Here is a 13992-nt window from a genome sequence, read left to right on the forward strand (position 1 = left end):
TTAGAATTGTTTTTTCTAATTCTGTGAAGAATGATAGTGGTATTTTGATGGGAATTGCATTGAAATTGTAGATTTCTCTTGACAGTACAGTCATTTTCACAATATTGATTCTACCCATCCATGAGCATGGGATGTGTTCCCATTTGTTTGTGTCATCTATGCGTTCTTTCATCAGTGTTTTGTAGCTTTCCTTGTAGAATTCTTTTACCTCCTTGGTTAGGTATATTCCTAAGTATTTTATTTATTTTTGCAGCTATTTTAAAAGGGGTTGAGTTCTTGGTTAGATTCTCAGCTTGGTCACTGTTGGTGCATAAAAGATCATTATTGTTTTTAACTACATTTACAGCCTCTCCTTTTGCACTGTTCAAACAAGTTTTTGCCTAAGGCTGTTGAGCACAGGCTAAGGAAAGAGAAAAGAGAAAATTACACAGTAGAGGGAAGAACCTGTCCATCTACATTTCTTTCTAATATTTTTAAAACTGTGTTGTTAAATTTTCAATCAATCTGTAATATACCTTTATGAAGGATTTTTGTTTCAACATGGATAGCCAAATCTCTCTACCCTATTACAGTATTCATCCTTTTCCCATTGATTGAAAAATCTAAATCTATAATTCAAAATAATCCATATAGTCTTTTACAGGAATTACTATTTTATTCTTCTGATACATTTATCTGCTCAACTGGTCAGCAAATTACAATCCACTCGTCAAATTTGGCCCACCATCCATTTTTTGTACAGCCCATGAGCTAAGAATGATTTTACATTTTTTAATTGTTTAAAGAAATCAAAAGAAGAATATTTCCTGAAACATAAAAATATATGAAATCAAAATTTCAGTGTCCATAAATAAAGTTTTACTGGAACACACAACCTTCATTTGTTACATATTGCATTTGGCAGTGTTTACACAGCTGAGCTTAGCAGTTGTAACAGAAACCATGTGACTCACAAAGTTGAAAATATTTACTCTCCTTACAGAAAAAGTTTGCTCATCCCTGATTTATTCCAAAACCAATAGAGCATTGTTTAAATACTCTAATTGATAAATGGTTCAATACCTACTAGGCCACAGAGGACTCAAGTTTCATGGGACCTAGAGCTGATATAATTTGCAGGTCGTCTTAAAAAAGAATACCAAATTACAGTTACAAAATTAAGTATAAAAGTAAATGCTTCTTGAGAATGAGAAAAAGATCACAATAAATTACAAATTCTTGGAAGTTTTTAAGAAACACTTTTTTAATTTTTTTTGAAGTTTTAAAAAACTTTTTAAACATTTTTTGTTTAAAATACTACAAATATCATACAATTCAGAAAAAATAATATATTATCCATATTAACTAACTGCCGGACACACTTCTGCTATACTTTTTTGTCCTTCCATTTTTAGGCTAAACAGAACTTGTCACTTCTCTCAACATGATAATGATTTTATAATATCTTCTACAGGGAGAATAAAAAGTTGGTCTAACTTTCCTTTAACACAGTTAATTAAAATGTAGGTTTTTGTTTTACTATAGATAGCTTTATAAAGTTTCTTTTACCGAGAGATCCACTGTTAGTCTGATGGACTTCCTTTTGTGGGTAACCCGACCTTTCTCTCTGGCTGCCTTTAACATTTTCTCCCTCATTTCAACTTTGGTGAACCTGACAATTATGTGTCTTGGAGTTGCTCTTCTCGAGGAGTATGTTTGTGGCGTTCTCTGTATTTCCTGAATCTGAATGTTGGCCTGCCTTGCTACATTGGGGAAGCTCTCCTGGATAATATCCTGCAGAGTGTTTTCCAACTTGGTTCCATTCTCCCCGTCACTTTCAGGTACACCAATCAGACGTAGATTTGGTCTTTTTACATAGTCCCATATTTCTTGGAGGCTTTGTTCATTTCTTTTTATTCTTTTTCCTCTAAATTTCCCTTCTGACTTCATTTCATTCATTTCATCTTCCATCACTGATACCCTTTCTTCCAGTTGATCACATCGGCTCCTGAGGCTTCTGCATTCTTCACGTAGTTCTCCAGCCTTGGCTTTCAGCTCCATCAGCTCCTTTAAGCACTTCTCTGTATTGGTTATTCTAGTTATACATTCGTCTAAATTTTTTTCAAAGTTTTCAACTTCTTTGCCTTTGGTTTGAATTTCCTCCTGTAGCTCGGAGTAGTTTGATCGTCTGAAGCCTTCTTCTCTCAACTCGTCTAAGTCATTCTCTGTCCAGCTTTGTTCCATTGCTGGTAAGGAACTGCGTTCCTTTGGAGGAGGAGAGGCACTCTGCTTTTTAGAGTTTCCAGTTTTTCTGCTCTCTTTTTTCCCCATCTTTGTGGTTTTATCTACTTTCGGTCTTTGATGATGGTGATGTACAGATGGGTTTTTGGTGTGGATGTCCTCTCTGTTTATTAGTTTTCCTTCTAACAGACAGGACCCTCAACTGCAGGTCTGTTGGAGTTTGCTAGAGGTCCGCTCCACACCCTATTTGCCTGGGTATCAGCAGCAGTGTCTGCAGAACAGTGTATTTTCGTGAACAGCGAATGCTGCTGTCTCATCGTTCCTCTGGAAGTTTTGTCTCAGAGGAGTGCCCGGCCGTGTGAGGTGTCAGTCTGCCCCTAGTGACACCTCCCAAGACTAAACCAGGAAGAAGTTGAATCTCTGAATAGACCAATAACAGGAGCTGAAATTGTGGCAATAATCAATAGCTTACCAACCAAAAAGACTCCAGGACCAGATGGATTCACAGCCGAATTCTACCAGAGGTACAAGGAGGAACTGGTACCATTCCTTCTGAAACTATTCCCATCAATAGAAAAAAAGGGAATCTTCCCTAACTCATTTTATGAGGCCAGCAATACCTGATACCAAAGCTCGGCAGAGACACAACCAAAAAAGAGAATTTTAGACCAATATCCTTGATGAACATTGATGCAAAAATCCTCAATAAAATACTGGCAAACCGAATCCAGCAGCACATCAAAAAGCTTACCCACCATGATCAAGTGGGCTTCATCCCTGGGATGCAAGGCTGGTTCAATATACGCAAATCAATAAATGTAATCCAGCATATAAACAGAACCAAAGACAAAAACCACATGATTATCTCCATAGAGGCAGAAAAGGCCTTTGACAAAATTCAACAACCCTTCATGCTAAAAACTCTCAATAAATTACGTATTGATGGGACGTAACTCAAAACAATAAGAGCTATCTATGACAAACCCACAGCCAATATCATACTGAATGGGCAAAAACTGGAAGCATTCCCTTTGAAAACTGGCACAAGACAGGGATGCCCTCTCTCACCACTCCTATTCAACATAATGTTGGAAGGTCTGGCCAGGGCAATTAGGCAGGAGAAGGAAATAAAGGGTATTCAATTAAGAAAAGAGGAAGTCAAATTATCCCTGTTTGCAGATGACATGATTGTATATCTAGAAAACCCCATTGTCTCAGCCCAAAATCTCCTTAAGCTGGTAAGCAACTTCAGCAGTCTCAGGATACAAAATCAATGTGCAAAAATCACAAGCATTCTTATACACCAATAACAAACAGAGAGCCAAATCATGAGTGAAATCCCATTCACAATTGCTTCAAAGTGAATAAAATACCTAGGAATCCAACTTACAAGGGACATGAAGGACCTCTTCAAGGAGAACTACAAACCACTGCTCAAGGAAATAAAAGAGGATACAAACAAATGGAAAAACATTCCATGCTCATGGGTAGGAAGAATCAATATCGTGAAAATGGCCATACTGCCCAAGGTAATTTATACATTCAATGCCATCCCCATCAAGCTACCAATGACTTTCTTCACAGAATTGGAAAAAACTACTTTAAAGTTCATATGGCACCAAAAAAGAGCCCACATCGCCAAGTCAATCCTAAGCCAAAAGAACAAAGCTGGAGGCATCACGCTACCTGACTTCAAACTATACTACAAGGCTACAGTAACCAAAACAGCACGGTACTGGTATCAAAATAGAGATACAGATCAATGGAACAGAACAGAGCCCTCAGAAGTAACGCGGCATATCTACAACTATCTGATCTTTGACAAACCTGAGAAAAACAAGCAATGGGGCAAGGATTCCCTATTTAATAAATGGTGCTGGGAAAACTGGCTAGCCATATGTAGAAAGCTGAAACTGGAACCCTTCCTTACACCTTATACAAAAATTAATTCAAGATGGATTAAAGACTTAAACATTAGACCTAAAACCATAAAAACCCTAGAAGAAAACCTAGGCATTACCACTCAGGACATAGGCATGGGCAAGGACTTCATGTCTAAAACACCAAAAGCAATGGCAACAAAAGCCAAAATTGACAAATGGGATCTAATTAAACTAAACAGCTTCTGCACAGCAAAAGAAACTACCATCAGAGTGAACAGGCAACCTACAAAATGGGAGAAAATTTTCACAACCTACTCATCTGACAAAGGGCTAATATCCAGAATCTACAATGAACTCAAACAAATTTATAAGAAAAAAACAAACAACCCCATCAAAAAGTGGGCAAAGGATATGAACAGACACTTCTCAAAAGAAGACATTTATGCAGCCAAAAGACACATGAAAAAATGCTCATCATCACTGGCCATCAGAGAAATGCAAATCAAAACCACAATGAGATACCATCTCACACCAGATAGAATGGCAATCATTAAAAAGTCAGGAAACAACAGGTACTGGAGACGACGTGGAGAAATAGGAACACTTTTACACTGTTGGTGGGACTGTAAACTAGTTCAACCATTGTGGAAGTCAGTGTGGCGATTCCTCAGGGATCTAGAACTAGAAATACCATTTGACCCAGCCATCCCATTACTGGGTATATACCCAAAGGACTATAAATCATGCTGCTATAAAGACACATGCACACATATGTTTATTACGGCAATATTCACAATAGCAAAGACTTGGAACCAACCCAAATGTCCAACAACGATAGACTGGATTAAGAAAATGTGGTACATATACACCATGGAATACTATGCAGCCATAAAAAATGATGAGTTCACGTCCTTTGTAGGGACATGGATGAAACTGGAAATCATCATTCTCAGTAAACTATTACAAGGACAAAAAACCAAACACCGCATGTTCTCACTCATAGGTGGGAATTGAACAATGAGAACACATGGACACAGGAAGGGGAACATCACACTCTGAGGACTGTTGTGTGGTGGGGGGAGGGGGGAGGGATAGCATTAGGAGATATATCTAATGCTAAATGACGAGTTAATGGGTGCAGCACACCAGCATGGCACATGTATACATATGTGACTAACCTGCACATTGTGCACACGTACCCTAAAACTTAATGTATAATAATAATTTTTAAAAAAAGTTTCTTTTGGCATCATACATAGCTATTGGTATTGCCAGTTAATGTTTTAAGATTTTTGCCAAATTTGGAAAAGCCTCTAGCCAATTTCACTTATACCTGAACTGTAAGGTTTTGGAGCCTTCCAAATTTTCTCGTGCTGTAATTAATCTGATACACTCTGAACTGACAACACTCGTTAAGCATTTTCACGTCAATACTCTTTGTTTAGTGGTAAATTATAAGTGTATGTTATTTTTGTTGACAGTGACATCTTGTGTCAAATGGGCAATAAATGTCAATATTTTCCCAGTGTGTTTCTGTGATCCACTCATCTTCATTACTTGGCTTATCAAACAATGTATGTGCTTATTCATAACTTCTATTTAAAACATCTCTCTTTCTCATTGATAATTACCACTTTTGATGTAACCAGTGTTTTTTTTTTCTATTTTCTCCTCCATGTCTGCATAATTTATGTTAATTTTATAACTCATCTTTATAATTTTGGTTTCCCATTTCATTTATCCTTTGACTTATTTCTCTACTCTTTAATAACAAATTTTAAAATGACAAAAGAAGCTACTCTTTGCATCCATCTAAATCAGGAGTCTATTATTTCTGTCTTATTGAACTGTTCCAAAACTCCTTCCAAATTGCAGTTAAAAGAGTGTATTTGAGCTTTATCAACTTTACAAATAAATTTTTCATCCACTTGCTTTCTGGTTTCTCTCTTTAAAATGAATGTTGAGTTCTGGAAATCATTGTAAGCATATAGCATGGCTTTAGCAATGTGTTTAGGTTCTGGCCAAGAGGAAGTTGAGTTTGGGAGAGATGTATGGCGTTTCCATCACTTCTGTGTATGACTTGGTTAATGCTAAGCCATCCAATGTAGCCAAAGCCCCCAGCAACCACCATGGTGCCACCACCCATCCTGAACCCATTCTGCCACTACTCCAGCATGGAACCAAGTTCAAGTGTGACTGCATGGAATGCTGAGCCAAAAAATAAATGTGCTTGGGGAATCTTATTTTGGCAACTTTTACAAAAACATAAGACCATAACATGTCAGCACATAGCCACATGCCTCCCTGGTCCTAGAGAGGGGCCAGGCAAATGAAGAGTCTGATGTTCAAGTTTGTTAGTTTCATGAGAAATCCAGCTCTGCTAGTGGGGCATGTTTCCCTTCAGTGTCCATTCTCAAAGTTGCCTTGGGTCTACATTTTCCCCCTTTTCTATATACTTGATTGTCAATGTGTCAAGTTCCATGAAAAACCTTTAGGATTTTATTAGGATTGCATTGACATTATGGATAAATTTGGGTTCTGTTCTCATCCTTCCAATACCATATCTTCTCATCAAGAATGAGTTATATCTGTTCACTCCTTCAGGCCTTTTTCACATCTTTCAGTAAAGTTTTGCATTTCTCACAATATATGATTTTCATTTACTTGCTCTCTAAGCCATTTATTTTTGTTTGCGGATCTTAAATCATATTACTAAATTTCTTGTTAGTTCTAATATTTGCCAGTAGCCTAGGCAGAGGTTTATATTGTCTGCTCATAAAAAGGATATTTTTGTCTCTGTTTCCCTGATATTTATAACCTTTCTTCTTTCCTGTCTTCATCATATAGGGCTTGAAGTACAGTGCTAATGTTTCCAGCAGATTCCTTAATCTTGTGAGGGGAGTTGCTCTCTATTTCTGGTTTCCTAAGAGGCTTCTTTCAATTAGTGAGTTTTTTATTTGTTTGAAATGGATGTTGAATGAAAACACATATTTGTTTTTTATGTGCATTGGCTTAAGCAAATAACTTTTCCTTTGTCTATTAGTGCAGTTATTTACATGAGTAATTTTTCTAATACTTCTTCGTCTTTTAATTTTTTCTTAGTAAAGGTAGATTTTCCCTTAACACATCAGTGCAATAAATTTGATAATATATCATTTAATATATTTGTGTCTATTTTTACAAATAAGACTGAATTACTATTTCTTTCCCATATGCTATCATTATCAAGTTTTGGTATTGGAGTGAAGTGAGCCTCTTAAATGAGCTATCTGCCTTTCTATATCTTTATATTCTCTAGAAAAGTTTGTGTAATACAGGAACTACCTTTCTTTTAAATGTTTTCTAGGACTAATTTACAAAGTTGCCTAGGCCTAGTGTCATTTTTAGAAATAAATCTCTGACTACCTTTAAACTTTCTTCTATATTTATTCTATACTTGGATTTCTTATTTCATAAGCCAATGTGGTAAAGAATATTTTCTTGAAAAATCATATGCATTGTATCTATATTTGCAACACAATTAGTATTTGCTTACAATTTTCAATTCATCTGCAGCTTTGTCTCCTTTTTAAATGCAGTTGTTTATTTATGTCATAACTCATCTTTCATTAAGTAAATGCCAAAATGTGTGTATTTCATTGGTCCTTTTAAGAAACAACTTTAGGTTTTTTGACCAAATTTACTTATTGTATTGCTTGACTTTCTTTTAATTAATTTATTACTCCATGGAGGTGGTAGAGTCGTTAGTATTCTTTTCTTAGCTTCTTGAGTGAGAAACTTTGTTTACTAAGATTTGATTTCTTGCTAACTAATACATGCACTTAAGCTACAGATTTTCCTCTGGAACTTATCTGGCCACATCTCACAGGTTTTCTACTTAATGTTCTTGTTGTGGCTTTATTCTAGTCTTGGAAATGCAAAAATGTTTTCTAAACATGATACAAATCATGTAAGCCATAAGAGGAAAAACTGATAAATTTTACTACATCTAGCCAGGCACAGTGGCTCACACCCGGAAACCCGGCACCTTGGGAGGCCAAGGCAGGTGAATCACCTGAGTTCAGGAGTTCAAGATCAGCCTGGGCAACATGGGGAAACCCCATCTCTACTAAAAGTGCAAAAAATTAGCCAGGCATGGTGGTGTGCCCCGGTAATCCCAGCTACTCAGGAGGGTGAGGTGGGAGAATCGCTTGAACCTGGCAGGTGGAGGCTGCAGTGAGCTGAGATCACGTGACTGCACTCCAGCCTGGGCGACAGAGCGAGGCCATGTCTCAAAAAAAGACAATTCATTAATTAACTAAAAAAAAGTTTTACTACATCAATATTAAAATATTCTACAGTTTAAAAGACAAAAACAGACTTGAAAATATATTTTCTTCATATAGAATAATTAAATATCTATATTAATTTATATAAAAATAAATAGTAATTTCAATAAGTCAGTAAAAAACAAACCAATATAATACTGGACAGAATTTTACAGAAAAGGAGATAAAATAAGTATTCAGTAAATATCCCAAGTAACCAGCTAAATGAAAACAAAAGCAACAGAATGAAACTATTTCTCATTCAATAGATTTGCAAAGGGGGAATCCCAGGAAGGAGAGAACAAGAGAGGTAGAGCCTCAAAGTTTGTGTGTAAAGAAAATTCAACAGCCATTCAGTATAAAAACTCTCAGCAATCTTGGACTAGAAGTGAGCTTTTTCATCTGATAAGGGCATTACAAAACAACCAAAAATTAACATCATATTAACAATGAAATACTGAATGCTTCCACCTTAAGATCAGGAAAAAAGGCCCATTCAGATTACCTCTAGTCAGCACTATACTAGATATCTTAGCCTTTGGACTAAAGTAAGAAAAATAAACTAAAAGCATAAAAGCAAAAAATAAGTAAAAGTGCCTCTATTTCTATATGGCAATACATATAAAGCCTCAAGGGACCTATAAACTAACTAGTTAAACTGAATGAATTCAGTAAGATCACAAAATAAAAGGTAATATACAAAAGCCAATTGTATATTTATATTCTAGCTGCAAACAATTAGAATACAAAATCCAAACTTTCAATTACAAGTACAGCAAACTCTGTAAAACACTTAATAATAGATTTTAAGAAGATGTGCAAGATTGTACATTAAAAACTAAAAAATAGAAAAATTAGAGAAGATTTAAATCAATGAAAAGGTATAATATGTTTATGTATTAGAAGACTCAATATTATTAAGATGTCAGTTCTTCACAAATTAATCCATAAATATAATTCTCAATCAAAAATCCCAGCAGGCTATTTTTGTAAGAATTAACCAGCTGTCTTTAAAATTTAAATGGAAATGCAAAAGACATAGAACATCCAAAGCAATCTTGAAAAACACAAACTTTGAAATTCTTATACTACTGATTTCAAGACTTACTATAAAGCTTCAGTAAAGATGGCCGAATAGGAACAGCTCCGGTCTACAGCTCCCAGCGTGAGCGACGCAGAAGACAGGTGATTTCTGCATTTCCATCTGAGGTACCAGGTTCATCTCACTAGGGAGTGCCAGACAGTGGGCGAAGGACAGTGGGTGCGGCACACCATGCACCAGCCAAAGCAGGGCGAGGCATTGCCTCACTCAGGAAGCACAAGGGGTCAGGGAGTTCCCTTTCCTAGTCAAAGAAAGGGGTGACAGAAGGCACCTGGAAAATCGGGTCACTCCCACCCGAATACTGTGCTTTTCCAAGGGGCTTAAAAAATGGCGCACCAGGAGGTTATATCCCACACCTGGCTCAGAGGGTCCTACGCCCACGGAGTCTCGCTGATTGCTAGCACAGCAGTCTGAGATCAAACTGTGAAGCTGCAGCCAGGCTGGGGGAGGGGCGCCCGCCATTGCCCAGGCTTGCTTAGGTAAACAAAGCAACCGGGAAGCTGGAACTGGGTGGAGCCCACCACAGCTCAAGGAGGCCTGCCTGCCTCTGTAGGCTCCATTTCTGGGGGCAGGGCACAGACAAACAAAAAGACAGCAGTAACCTCTGCAGACTTAAATGTCCCTGTCTGACAGCTTTGAAGACAGCAGTGGTTCTCCCAGCACACAGTTGGAGATCTGAGAACGGGCAGACTGCCTCCTCAAGTGGATCCCTGACCCCTGACCCCTGAGCAGCCTAACTGGGAGGCACACCCCAGTAGGGGCAGACTGACACCTCACACGGCCAGGTACTCCTCTGAGACAAAACTTCCAGAGGAATGATCAGACAGCAGCATTCGCGGTTCATGAAAACCCACTGTTCTGCAGCCACCTCTGCTGATACCCAGGCAAACAGGGTGTGGAGTGGACCTCTAGCAAACTCCAACAGACCTGCAGCTGAGGGTCCTGTCTGTTAGACAGAAAACTACCAAACAAACAGAAAGGACATCCACACCAAAAACCCATCTGTACATCACCATCATCCAAGACCAAAAGTAGATAAAACCACAAAGATGGGGAAAAAACAGAGCAGAAAAACTGGAAACTCTAAACAGCAGAGCACCTCTCCTCCTCCAAAGGAACACAGCTCCTCACCAGCAACGGAACAAAGCTGGACAGAGAATGACTTAGACGAGTTGAGAGAAGAAGGCTTCAGACGATCAAATTACTCCGAGCTACAGGAGGAAATTCAAACCAAAGGCAAAGAAATTGAAAACTTTGAAAAAAATTTAGATGAATGTATAACTAGAATAACCAATACAGAGAAGTGCTTAAAGGAGCTGATGGAGCTGAAAGCCAAGGCTGGAGAACTACGTGAAGAATGCAGAAGCCTCAGGAGCCGATGCGATCAACTGGAAGAAAGGGTATCAGTGATGGAAGATGAAATGAATGAAATGAAGTCAGAAGGGAAGTTTAGAGAAAAAAGAATAAAAAGCAATGAACAAAGCCTCCAAGAAATATGGGACTATGTGAAAAGACCAAATCTACGTCTGATTGGTGTACCTGAAAGTGACGGGGAGAATGGAACCAAGTTGGAAAACACTCTGCAGGATATTAACCAGGAGAACTTCCCCAATCTAGCAACATTCAGAGTCAGGAAATACAGAGAATGCCACAAACATACTCCTCGAGAAGAGCAACTCCAAGACACATAATTGTCAGATTCACCAAAGTTGAAATGAAGGAGAAAATGTTAAGGGCAGCCAGAGAGAAAGGTCGGGTTACCCACAAAGGGAAGCCCATCAGACTAACAGCAGATCTCTCGGCAGAAACTCTACAAGCCAGAAGAGTGGGGGCCAATATTCAACATTCTTAAAGAAAAGAATTTTCAGCCCAGAATTCCATATCCAGCCAAACTAAGCTTCATCAGTGAAGAAGAAATAAAATCCTTTACAGACAAGCAAATGCTGAGAGATTTTGTCACCACCAGGCCTGCCCTAAAAGAGCTCCTGAAGGAAGCATTAAACATGGAAAGGAACAACTGGTACCAGCCACTGCAAAATCATGCCAAATTGTAAAGACCATCGAGGCTAGGAAGAAACTGCATCAACTAACGAGCAAAATAACCATCTAATATCATAATGACAGGATCAAATTCACACATAACAATATTAACTTTAAATGTAAGTGGACTAAATGCTCTAATTAAAAGACACAGACTGGCAAATTGGATAAAGAATCAAGACCCATCAGTGTGCTCTATTCAGGAAACCCATCACACGTGCAGAGACACACATAGGCTCAGAATAAAAGGATGGAGGAAGATCTACCAAGCAGATGGAAAACAAAAAAAGGCAGGGGTTGCAATCCTAGTCTCTGATAAAACAGACTTGAAACCAACAAAGATCAAAAGACACAAAGAAGGCCATTACATAATGGTAAAGGGATCAATTCAACAAGAAGAGCTAACTATCCTAAATATATATGCACCCAATACAGGAGCACCCAGATTCATAAAGCAAGTCCTGAGTGACCTACAAAGAGACTTAGACTCCCACACAATAATAATGGGAGACTTTAACACCCCACTGTCAACATTAGACAGATCAACGAGGCAGAAAGTTAACAAGGATACCCAGGAATTGAACTCAGCTCTGCACCAAGCGGACTTAATAGACATTTACAGAACTCTCCACCCCAAATGAACAGAATATACATTTTTTTCAGCACCACATCACAACTATTCCAAAATTGACCACATAGTTGGAAGTAAAGCTCTCTTCAGCAAATGTAAAAGATCAGGCACTATAACAAACTGTCTCTCAGACCACAGTGCAATCAAACTAGAACTCAGGATTAAGAAACTCACTCAAAACCACTCAACTACATGGAAAGTGAACAACCTGCTCCTGAATGACTACTGGGTACATAATGAAATGAAGACAGAAATAAAGATGTTCTTTGAAACCAACGAGAACAAAGACACAACATACCAGAATCTCTGGGACACATTCAAAGCAGTGTGTAGAGGGAAATTTATAGCACTAAATGCCCACAAGAGAAAGCAGGAAAGATCCAAAATTGACACCCTAACATCACAATTAAAAGAACTAGAAAAGCAAGAGCAAACACATTCAAAAGCTAGCAGAAGGCAAGAAATAACTAAAATCAGAGCAGAACTGAAGGAAATAGAGACACAAAAAACCGTTCAAAAAATTAATGAATCCAGGAACTGTTTTTTTGAAAGGATCAACAAAATTGATAGACTGCTAGCAAGACTAATAAAGAAGAAAAGAGAGAAGAATCAAATAGACGCAATAAAAAATGACAAAGGGGATATCACCACCGATCCCACAGAAATACAAACTACCATCAGAGAATACTACAAACACCTCTACGCAAATAAACTAGAAAATCTAGAAGAAATGGATAAATTCCTTAACACATACACCCTTCCAAGACTAAACCAGGAAGAAGTTGAATCTCTGAATAAACCAATAACAGGATCTGAAATTGTGGCAATAATCAATAGCTTACCAACTAAAAAGAGTCCAGGACCAGATGGATTCACAGCCTAATTCTACCAGAGGTACAAGGAGGAACTGGTACCATTCCTTCTGAAACTATTCCAATCAATAGAAAAAAAGGGAATCCTCCCTAACTCATTTTATGAGGCCAGCATCATCCTGATACCAAAGCCAGGCAGAGACACAACCAAAAAAGAGAATTTTAGACCAATATCCTTGATGAACATTGATGCAAAAATCCTCAATAAAATACTGGCAAACCAAATCCAGCAGCACATCAAAAAGCTTATCCACCATGATCAAGTGGGCTTCATCCCTGGGATGCAAGGTTGGTTCAATATACGCAAATCAATAAATGTAATCCAGCATATAAACAGAACCAAAGACAAAAACCACATGATTATCTCCACAGATGCAGAAAAGGCCTTTGACAAAATTCAACAACGCTTCATGCTAAAAACTCTCAATAAATTACATATTGATGGGACATATCTCAAAATAATAAGAGCTATCTATGACAAACCCACAGCCAATATCATACTGAATGGGCAAAAACTGGAAGCATTCCCTTTGAAAACTGGCACAAGACACGGATGCCCTCTCTCACCACTCCTATTCAACATAGTGTTGGAAGGTCTGGCCAGGGCAATTAGGCAGGAGAAGGAAATAAAGGGTATTCAATTAGGAAAAGAGGAAGTCAAATTATCCCTGTTTGCAGATGACATGATTGTATATCTAGAAAACCCCATTGTCTCAGCCCAAAATCTCCTCAAGCTGATAAGCAACTTCAGCAAAGTCTCAGGATACAAAATCAATGTACAAAAATCACAAGCATTCTTATACACCAATAACAGACAAACAGAAAGCCAACTCATGAGTGAACTCCCATTCACAATTGCTTCAAAGAGAATGAAATACCTAGGAATCCAACTTACAAAGGACATGAAGGACCTCTTCAAGGAGAACTACAAACCACT

At 38.0% G+C, this 13992-nt stretch overlaps 1 long non-coding RNA gene across 1 annotated transcript in view; it reads right to left on the minus strand.

Moving 5' to 3' along the window:
- Positions 1–10061, minus strand: part of LOC134760219 (uncharacterized) — a 453492-nt gene extending 443431 nt beyond the window's left edge. The window contains exon 1 of the long non-coding RNA XR_010137232.1: positions 9519–10061. This is a non-coding gene — a long non-coding RNA (uncharacterized LOC134760219). The remainder of the gene's footprint in view (positions 1–9518) is intronic.
- Positions 10062–13992: the final 3931 nt, after the last annotated feature.

This window comes from Pongo abelii, chromosome 16, assembly GCF_028885655.2.
Source record: "Pongo abelii isolate AG06213 chromosome 16, NHGRI_mPonAbe1-v2.0_pri, whole genome shotgun sequence".
Lineage (NCBI taxonomy): Eukaryota > Metazoa > Chordata > Mammalia > Primates > Hominidae > Pongo > Pongo abelii.